The 10,309-nt window shown below is 40.3% G+C and overlaps 1 long non-coding RNA gene across 1 annotated transcript in view; it reads right to left on the bottom strand.

Annotated features, from left to right (window-relative positions):
• The window catches only part of LOC122462559, a 197,332-nt gene that overhangs the window by 163,116 nt on the left and 23,907 nt on the right, over nt 1-10,309 (bottom strand). The window lies entirely within an intron of this gene.

Here is a 10,309-nt window from a genome sequence, read left to right as displayed (position 1 = left end):
GGTTGACAATCATTAGGGCAAAGAGATTTAGGATAGATGCAGGACCTTTTCCTGGGGGTGACTGTAAACTGGTCTGAAATACTGCAGTAGAGGGTATAGCAGCGAGCTATCTGGCCTCTGTGGGCTGACAAGGCCGGAAGATGTGTAAATCATCAGATGGCTAAATCTGAACATGAATGAGGAGGGTTAATAGTCATCCCTAAAAATATATTTGGAACCAGAGTTATTCAGAGATGATGGGTGACACCTAACCAAGGAAGGGCTATATTTTTGGCTATTAGGGAGAGAACTGTTAGCCATCTGGGAACGCAGTTTGGGATTGATGGGGGGGGAGTAGGGGAAGGCAGCCATTTGCTGCTGCCTCCTGGTGGCAGATGTCCAGTACAGGTACTCATACCACAAGCGGCCCAGTTTCCTGATAAACAGAAATTGAAAGTGGAGTTAGGGGAAAGCATCCTTAAACAGGCTACAGAATGGGACTGGGGCCCCTAATGTCTGGTACAGTAAGGAAATGGCCCCTTCACCCTTGTATAAGGGAGGGTGGTGTGGTCCCAGCCAAAAAAAACCCTTACAGATTTGTAAAATAAATCAGAATCTGAACTCATATTGTGTCATGAGCAGAAGAGCAACCCTAACTGGATTTTATGGGATTTGTACATTTAAATATTTTTTTAATTCTGACAAGAATTTGGAAGTTGTAAAAGAACCAACTGCTAAAACTTATTCATGCTGGGTGAAAAATAATGAAGCCACCAGAGAGTTTATGCAAGTCTTGTCTAGGCCAGCACACTGTAGACTAGCAATTTAGACGGGCTGGGGGGAGTGCAGAGAGCAGAATGCCATTTGTTAGTAAACTGTTGTTCCTATGGATTCCTAATAAAACAAAACATTAAAACAGCTCCCCTGCTGCTTTCAGCACGATGCAACACCGGGGCACTGTACCAGGAATAGCAACACACACAAAAACCTACTCAGGCTTAAACTGCTATTCTAAGAAGGCACGGCAACTTCTCTAAAATATTCTCTCCCCCTTAAGACTCCTCAGCCCTTTGAAGAGGCACAGACCACGCAGGGGAAAAAAGACAACCCCATAGTGCCAAGAACAGAGACACACTCTGATGGAATGCATCCCTGTAGTCACCCACTGCATGCTGTTATAATAATCTTTGTACAAGGCATGCCTTGTGAGGTATCATTTGAAAACTCAACTTGTTGATCAGTAATATCATGGTAAAATGCATGTAGCAACTTTAGGTGTAAGGTTATGAACATAAGCTGAAATCATGGCTGAAGTGTTTTCCCCAGATCAGTCTGGGGAGTGGCAAAACCAGTTTCTCAAAGGCAAAGGGCAAGCAGACGCCCCATCCAGGCAGCAACAAAGCTGATGGGCCATTACCTGTCAAGTAAAAAGAGAAAAGGAGTACTGGTGGCACCTTAGAGACTAACACATTTATTTGAACATAAGCTTTCGTGAGCTACAGCCCACTTCATCGGATGCTAAATGTGTTAGTCTCTAAGGTGCCACAAGTACTCCTTTTCTTTTTGCGGATACAGACTAACACAGCTACTACTCGGATACCTGTCAAGTAGCCATTCTTTGGCAAGAAAGGGGCAGAGACAAAGGGCTGGTTTAGACTGTCGCTTTACAGCACTGCAACTTTCTCGCTCAGGGGTGTGAAAAAACACCCCCTGAGTACAGCAAGTTTCAGCGCTGTAAAGCGCCCGTGCCCCAGCGCTGGAGGTGGTTTTTTCTACACGAGCCATGTTAAAGCACTGCCTGAAAGTTGCATTTCATAGGAACAAACTTGAATACTGCATAAAAACAGAAAGCAGAACCAACTACAATTATGGAAGAAAATAATTTAAGTTAAAACTCCTCTGCCTGGTTAATTGAGGATGACCTTGGCAAAAAAGTCTTGCCCACACAAATACGTTCTATATATTCAAAGCTTCAGTAAACAGACACAGAGTTAAAGCCAAAATAAATCTCCAGAGAAGACGAAGGTGTATATAAGTTTGCTTCATCAATGCAAAAGGGGACATTCTGGGTCAATTAAAATGAAAAGAAAGATGGAATATTATTTGTCTGTTTTTCTAAAATTACCTGACTAAATCCCATCTTCTCAATTTTGTTCTTTGTAATCTCATTCTTTTTAAAATTATCTCAAAATTGTTTAACTGTCTTCTGCAATGAACTGTCTTAAAAAAAAAAAATCTATAAGCAGCTAATAAATCTATAGACTGAGGATCCATATTCAGATGTGGTCACCTAGGCCCTGAATCTGCAAAGCACTTAAGTACGTGCTTAACATAAAAGCACATGCTTAAGTCTTATTGAAGCCAAAACATGTGCTTTGTCAAATTTAGTCTGCAGTAAGCAGTTGCAGCACCCTTGGAAGACTCATGGTTTTATTTAATGGTAAGATAAATGTGGGGGGGGGGGGGGGGGGAGGAGGAGATCTAGGGTAAGTTCCAAATTCAGAGGATGGATATAAGTAATAGAGTAGCTTAGCTTGAACTCAGTGGCATGCAAAACAAATCTGTATTACCTTCTGAAGCAGCAGGTGTGGTTTAGAGCAGGTAAAATGGAAATAGGATCCTAGATGGCTCATTTTGAAGAATCACATTTATGTGTATTACCAGAATGAGCAGGAGCCCTACTCATTCACCAGGACCCCAACGCTCTAGGTGCTGTACAAACACACAGCAAAAAGATGTTCCCTGCCCCAGGGAGCTAAAATGTGGCCCCTGCTGTGTGTGTGGCAGGTACTTCTCTTACCTCTTGCTTTCGCTTACACCCTGATGTTAATTGCTTTTACTACTACAGATGCCCTTTTGCCTACTCAGAGTGTCAGCTACATTCATTGCACTCAGCAAAGACCAAATCCTGACCTGACTTATACCAAGAGCTGGCTGAATGTACTACTCTGCAAACCAACTATTCCAGCATTACCAGTTCACAATGGTCCAGAATATGATTAGCAAAGTCTTGCTTTGGATTAGGTTCTGTTCACTTTTCTAATTAAGGAAAACTTTGGTCAATTTGGACCCCAGACTGATATGTCATAATTAGTCTGGCTTTTCCTAATGTGGAATGTAATGCTTCCATAGGCATCAAAACTGACTATTAATACACAGCACTACATAATAGGAGTGCAGCCCCATGGAGTGCTATATCACATACTTCATTCAGGATCTAGACGGCATCTTCTTAATCTGACTCAAATGCTGTCTGCATGTTTTATGTTAGTTTGTGCTGTTCCAAAAATCAACATGGTTTTAAAATATATTGTTATATTGTAAAAACATCCAAGGTGTGACCCCCCAGCTTGCTGCCTGAAATAAATAGTACTAACTACCTGAATACAGAACTGAAACCCTAAGCAGAGAAAGGGGCCTTCAATCCTATATGTTTGTGTTTCTATCTTTTATAAGGAAAGAAAAGTGTTATTGCATTTTTATTTTATCCAGGTGTTTTCCTTTTAAAAAAAAATTCTACAGACTAAACACTACTACTAAAGCTGGTCAAAATTAAGACACTATGAAAACTTCTAAGGGAATTTAATCTGTGTTTTAAATATCTGAAAGTGAAAACATTTTGACTAGTTATAATGCTGGTCAAACACCCACATTTTCAGGGTTAAAAAAATGCAATTTGACCAGAAAAAAAATTAAATCAAAACCTGGAAAATTTCAAACTGCTCTAATCACTACAAATCCTGGGCACAACTTTAAAACATGGGTGCATGTAGGACATCTACATCGGATATTATGGTATTCTCTCAACTGGAGCATCCAAATACATTGAAGGTAGATCCTGCTAACCTGCCTGTGTATATAATTCGGTTCCCAATTTTCCCAGTCAACTTGCATTACCCTGTAAAGCAGACGATAAAGAATATCAGTCTGCAGCAGACACCGACAAACAGTTCAGTTAAATGCAAGAGGACGAGCAACTCTGCATTCACTGCTGTTCATCCCAATAACATATTCTCTCTTCTCTAGGAACTAGAGCTTCTCCTACCACACAATGCTGCAGTCAGATACAATATACATGCATGGTGAGAACACATACTCTTAGATCTATTGGTAAATATCTAAATGGCAGTGCACATTCAAAAGGAAATAGTAAAATAAAATAGCATTTAGTGATCAAATTCATTTTTAAATGAAGTGGAAGAGGGTGGTAAGTCCTTTCCACTAGTCATCTAGACACACAGCATCTCTTTCCCATAAAGTGAAATGCCACCAGAAAAATGCACAGAACATTTAAAGAGTAATAACTAATATGGACCACTATATAACTATCACCTCATACTTCATAGTGCTCCCCACCAGTCATTTATATACACTTTGTTCCCTGGTACCTCTCTCAATACCCACCCACTGTATTAATTTTGTATTTTCCAGGTCTCTCTCTCTCTGTACCCCCGGGTATTTCTACCGGACAGTGACCAGATACTAAACAGAATTAAACACTAGCAGAGCCCTCATGCTGTGACTGAACTTTCTAAGTGTATATGTGACACACTTACCATCCCATCTGTGGCTCACACCACCACCTTCATGGTCTGCAGATAGTAACTTTGCCAGGTTAACTAAACAGAAGCAACTTCCTGATTGAGGTACCAGGAGCTATACTGAGTTTCCTCCACTGGAATCACTTATATTCAGCTGCACAATTTACAAAAATATCTGAACTGTTAAGAACTTAACTATGTTGTTCACACTTCACATCATGTAAAAGGTTGTGGGTTTTCATTATTTATTGTGTGTTACTTTTCCAAGTCCTATAGAAGTCAACTCAACTACACATAACTACATCTGGGGTTAGGTACTCTGCTAAAGAAAAAAATCTGAATGACATTCATTCTCCTGGGTTTCAGCGTCAAAGATAGACTGAGTAAACACAAACAAAAATAGACGTGTCAAATGATGTACCCCAGTTTCATACAAACGGTAACCTCTGCCAGTGCAAATCATGACCAGTTTTGCCAGTCTAGGCTAGGGATTTGTACTGGTGTAGCTACTCTGACAGCTGTCCATGGTGGGTAAAAAAAAAAATAAAAATAAAAATAAAAAAATCTCACTTCAGACAAGTGCTTAGTTTTCTCCTTTTTAGCCAGTATAGTTGCTGAGCATTAGCGAACACATTTTGTTAACAGAAATGGGGGTTGTAAAATACACTCGTTTCATGGAATACTCTGCTGGTGAAAGAACCTCCCGCAGTGCTGCAATCTACCCTTTTCCTCTTCTTATAAACACAGAGTAGGCAAAGAATGACGAAGTTCTTCCATATCTTGAGGATACATACATATTCATCTCTCTATTATGGCTCATTAAAAATCTCTTGCCTCCACTGACAAAAGGTCCTCACAGCAGCAACCCTCTTGTTTAAAAGCATGTGAGAGTTAACCTGCGAGATTCCTACAAGTCTGACCTTTATAATACTAAAGAGTTTAACAAAATAACTTCCAACCAGATAAGGTCCAGTGGGATGTTTAAAGTGCAAACCGTGACTAGAAACAAGCAAGTCCCTAAAACAACATTTTATCATAAGGATGCTAAGTAGTTACTTGTATAATCATCAGCTGTGTTTCTCCCCACCCCTTTCCTCATACAGCCATCTCAGAGCTCACTGTGGTAACCAGCTGTTCTTGAATTAGCATGGTTTTAAATCAGCTTCAAATATCTCACTATTGATACCTATAAAAATTCTGGAACTATTTGTAGAGTTCCCACTCTCCGCTGCTCAATGTAAGCGAGGACATGAGACTCTGGCCCTAAATGATAACTTGTATATCATTTCTCTCATGACCTTCTCATAAACAAACTAGGGAAATACAACTTAGATGGAGCTACTGTAAGGTGGGAGCATAACTGCTTGGAAAACCATTCTCAGAGAGTAGTTATCAGTGGTTCACAGTCATGCTGGAAGGGCATAACAAGTGGGGTCCTGCAGGGATCAGTTCTGGGTCCGGTTCTGTTCAATATCTTCATCAATGATTTAGATGATGGCACAAAGAGTACACTTATAAAGATAGTATTAAAATTCAAAATGATCTGGACAAACTGGAGTAATGGTTGAAGTAAATAGGATGAAATTCAATACGGACAAGTGCAAAGTACTCCATTTAGGAAATTACAAATCATTTGCAGGCATACAAAATGGGAAATGACTGCCTAGGACGGAGTACTGCAGAAAGGGATCTGGGGGTCATAGTGGATCACAAGCTAAATATGAGTCAACAGTGCAAAAAAAAAATTTAAAAAAAAATTTAAAAAAAAGCAAACATTCTGGAATTATTATATGATAATGACATTCTGGGTGTCATTAGAGGAGATTTTTGAATGCAGTAATAAGTCACCAGGACCAGACGGTATTCACCCAAGAGTTGTGAAGGAACTCAAATATGAAATTGCAGAATTACTAACTGTAGTCTGTAACCTATCATTTAAATCACTCAAAGATAGCTAATGTAACGCCAATTTTTAAAAAGGGCTCCAGAAGTGATCCCAGCAATTACAGGCTGGTAAGCCTGACTTCAGTACCAGGCAAACTGGTTGAAACTACATAAATGAACATAATTTGTTGGGGAAGAGTCAACATGGTTTTTGTAAAGGGAAATCATGCCTCACCAATCTACTAGAATTCTTTGAGGAGGTCAACAAGCATGTGGACAAGGGGGATCCAATGGATATAGTATACTTAGATTTTCAGAAAGCCTTTGACAAGGTCCCTCACCAAAGGCTATTAAGCAAAGTAAGCTATCATGGGATAAGAGGGCAGGTCCTCTCATGGATTGGTAACTGGTTAAAAGAAAGGAAACAAAAGGTAGGTATAAATGGTCAGTTTTCAGAACGGGGAGAGGTAAATAGTGGTGTACCCCAGGGGTCTGTCCTGGGACCAGTCCTATTCAACATATTCATAAATGATCTGGAAAAAGGGGTAAACAGTAAGGTGGCAAAATTTGCAGAGGATACAAAACTACTAAAGATAGTTAAATCCCAGGCAGACTGAGAAGAGCTACAAAAGGATCTTCCAAAACTGGGTGACTGGGCAACAAAATGGCAGTTGAAATTTAGTGTTGATAAATGCAAAGTAATGCACATTGGAAAAAAATAATCCCAACTATGCATATAAAACGATGGGGTCTAAATCAGCTGTTACCACTCAAAAAAGATCTTGGAGCCATTGTGGATAGTTCTCTGAAAACATCTACTCAATGTGCAGCAGCAGCCAAAAAAGCCACCACAACGTTGGGAATCATTAAGAAAAGGATAGAAAATATCATATTGCCTCTATATAAATCCATGGTATGCCCACATCTTGAATACTGTCTACAGATGTGGTCGCCCCATCTCAAAAAAGATATATTGGAATTGGACAAGGTTCAGAAAAGGACAACAAAAATGATTAGGGGTATGGAACAGCTTCTGTATGAGGAGAGATTAATAAAACTGGGACTTTTCAGCTTGGAAAAGAGACGACTAAGGGGGTATATGACTGAGGTCTATAAAATCATGACTGGTGTAGAGAAAGTAAATAAGAAGTGCTATTTACTCCTTCTCATGACACAAGAACTAGGGGTCACCAAATGAAATTAATAGACAGCAGGTTTAAAACAAACAAAAGGAACTATTTCTTCACATAACACACAGTCAACCTGTGGAATTCTTTGCCAGAGGATGTTGTGAAGGCCAAGGCTATAACAGGGTTCAAAAAAGAACTAGAAAAATTCATGGAGGACAGGTCCATCAATGGCTATTAGCCAGGATGGGCAGGGAGGGTGTCCCTAGCCTCTGTTTGCCAGAAGCTGGGAATGAGCAACAAGGAATGGATCACTTGATGATTAACTGTTCTGTTCATTCCCTCTGGGGCACAAGGCATTGGCCACTGTCAGAAGACAGGATACTGGGCTAGATGGACCTTTGGTCTGACCCAGTAGGGCCATTCTTATGTTTTATTAGCAGACACATTGTAAGCAAGACACAAGTAGTAATTCTTCTGCTCTATCCACCCCAATTAGGCCTCAACTGGAGTATTGTGTCCAGTTCTGTTTACTACATTTCAGGAAAGATGTTGACAAATTGAAGAAAGTTCAGAGGAGAGGAACAGAAACGATTAAAGGTCTAGAAAACATGACTTATGAGGGAAGATGGAAAAAATTGGATTTGTTTGGCCTGGAGAAAAGATGACAGAGGGGAGATAACCATTTTTAAGTACATAAAATGTTGTTACAAGGAGGAGGGAGAAGAATTGTTCTCATAAATCTGTAAGGATAGGACAAGCAACAGTGGGCTTAAATTGCAGCAAGGGAGGTTTAGGTTGGACATTAGGAAAAACTTCCTGTCAGGGTGGTAAAGCACTGGAATAAATTGCCTACAGAGGTTTGGATCGCCATCATTGGAGATTTTTAAGAGCAGGTTAGACAAACAACTGTCAGGGATGGCCTATATAATACTTAGTCCTGCCATGAGTGCAGGGGACTGGACTAGATGACTCTCAAGGTCCTTTCCAATCCTATGATTATCTTCAAATCAGTCTGTTTACTGATGAATGTGGGATGTGTCTTTTGAATGCTCTCATGTTTGAGATGCTAGTGGGTTTTTGGCAGATCTGAAAGCACTTCAAGAGTTCAGCTTTGCTTTTGGTATACATGACGATGCAGAATGGTATATGACAGAGGGCTAAAGCTTTTGAAAGCGGCTATGCTAGTTCAGTGATGAGCTGCCAGAAGCTGAAGAACCGGTTCCTTCAGTCGCTCCGGGTCTTCGGCGGCACTGAAGGACCCGCTGCCAAAGTGCCGCCGAAGGCCCAGAGTGCCACTGGGTGAGTAAAAATTCTCAGGGGAGCCTCCCCAGCCGAGAGCTCAGGTGGGACGGACAGGACAGTCCCGGGGCCACATGTGGCCCGCGGGCTGGAGTTTGCCCACCCCTTTAACAACTGGTTCTAAACCGGCTTCAAAATTTAACCACCTGTTCACAAACCGGCTCCAGCTCACCACTGGGCTAGTTTCACCTGAGAAAGGTACAGCTAATTGCAGCACACATTAACAGGCTTGATTGTACTGAAAGGGTATTCAGTGTTAGTATTTTTACTTCTGTTAATTACACACACAAAATACCTTGATGTCCATAGTACTGTACATGTTTACAATAGCACTTCATAAAGCATAAATTTACAAGCAGCTACTTAAACGCAATGGGCCAAATCCACCTCCAGTGTAACTCCATAGAAGTCAATAGTTTTATATGAGGGATTTTCGTTGAACATTTGGCTTCTCTTGGGAATTGTACCATTGCAAATTTAACAGCTTTCACTAACATTCTCTGTTCCTTTAGCATAAACATTTCAAAGTCAGGCTGAGGTTAAATACAGATAGAGACCATGTGTAATAAAATAAGCCTAAGATCCAAAGAAAGGTGGCTAATCTGTCTCCTACTGCCTTGTGCCTTCCATTTTTTCCCTGGTTCCGTGAGCTGAGTCTAGCATTGTGCAGAGCAGCAAGATTCACAGATCTGCAGTCAATCTTAGATCAGACTGAAATCAGTGCAGCTGGCTGACGTTTAAGAAGAGAGATAGAGTAGGTTAGCTAATTTACAGTATAATTTCTGCCAGCTGTAATTTCAGCCTCTGAACGCTCTGGAAGTTGCAGCCAAAACACTCGGGTTTGGGGGGGGATGAGCAGGCTGGCTAAAACTGCAGTGTGAATCATAGAATGACAAAGTATCTTTGCACCTTTCCTCTACCCCCTTCTATATTTTTCTTCCTTCTTGAATATATAAAGTTTTCAGATTGATACACTTTTAAATTGCTCTTGCTTTTCTGTTTTCCTTTTTCAAATATCCCCTGTCAAAAGTCTGCTATGTACAGTATTACCTGAAACATCTACCTACGGCTTTGGTTTCATTCTGTTCTACTAGCCAAATCCACCTCGGAAAGCCAAAAATTGTTCTCCATCTTCTGTAGAGTTTTAGATAGCATTATAATATGTGCACATCATATTGAACTGCAGGCCTTTACTTTACACTTCTTACATAGTATTTTACGGCTACAGTGTTTACATAGAGCCTTTTTCAGCCTTAGCATGATTTTTACATACAGTAGAACCTTACAGTTACAAACCTACACCTCGTCTGGAACCAGAAGTACACAATCAGGCAGCAGCAAAGAGGGGGAGAAAGCAAATACAGTACAGAACTATGTTAAATGTAAACTACTAAAGAAAATAAAGGGAAATTAAATAAAAAAAAGATTGGCAAGCTAGGGAAACTGTTTCCATGCTTGTTTGATTTAAATTAAGAT

Source organism: Chelonia mydas, chromosome 12 (genome assembly GCF_015237465.2).
Source record: "Chelonia mydas isolate rCheMyd1 chromosome 12, rCheMyd1.pri.v2, whole genome shotgun sequence".
Taxonomy (NCBI): Eukaryota; Metazoa; Chordata; order Testudines; family Cheloniidae; genus Chelonia; species Chelonia mydas.
The sequence above is the reverse complement of the archived record's forward strand: the minus strand, read 5'-3'. Positions and strand labels throughout refer to the sequence as shown.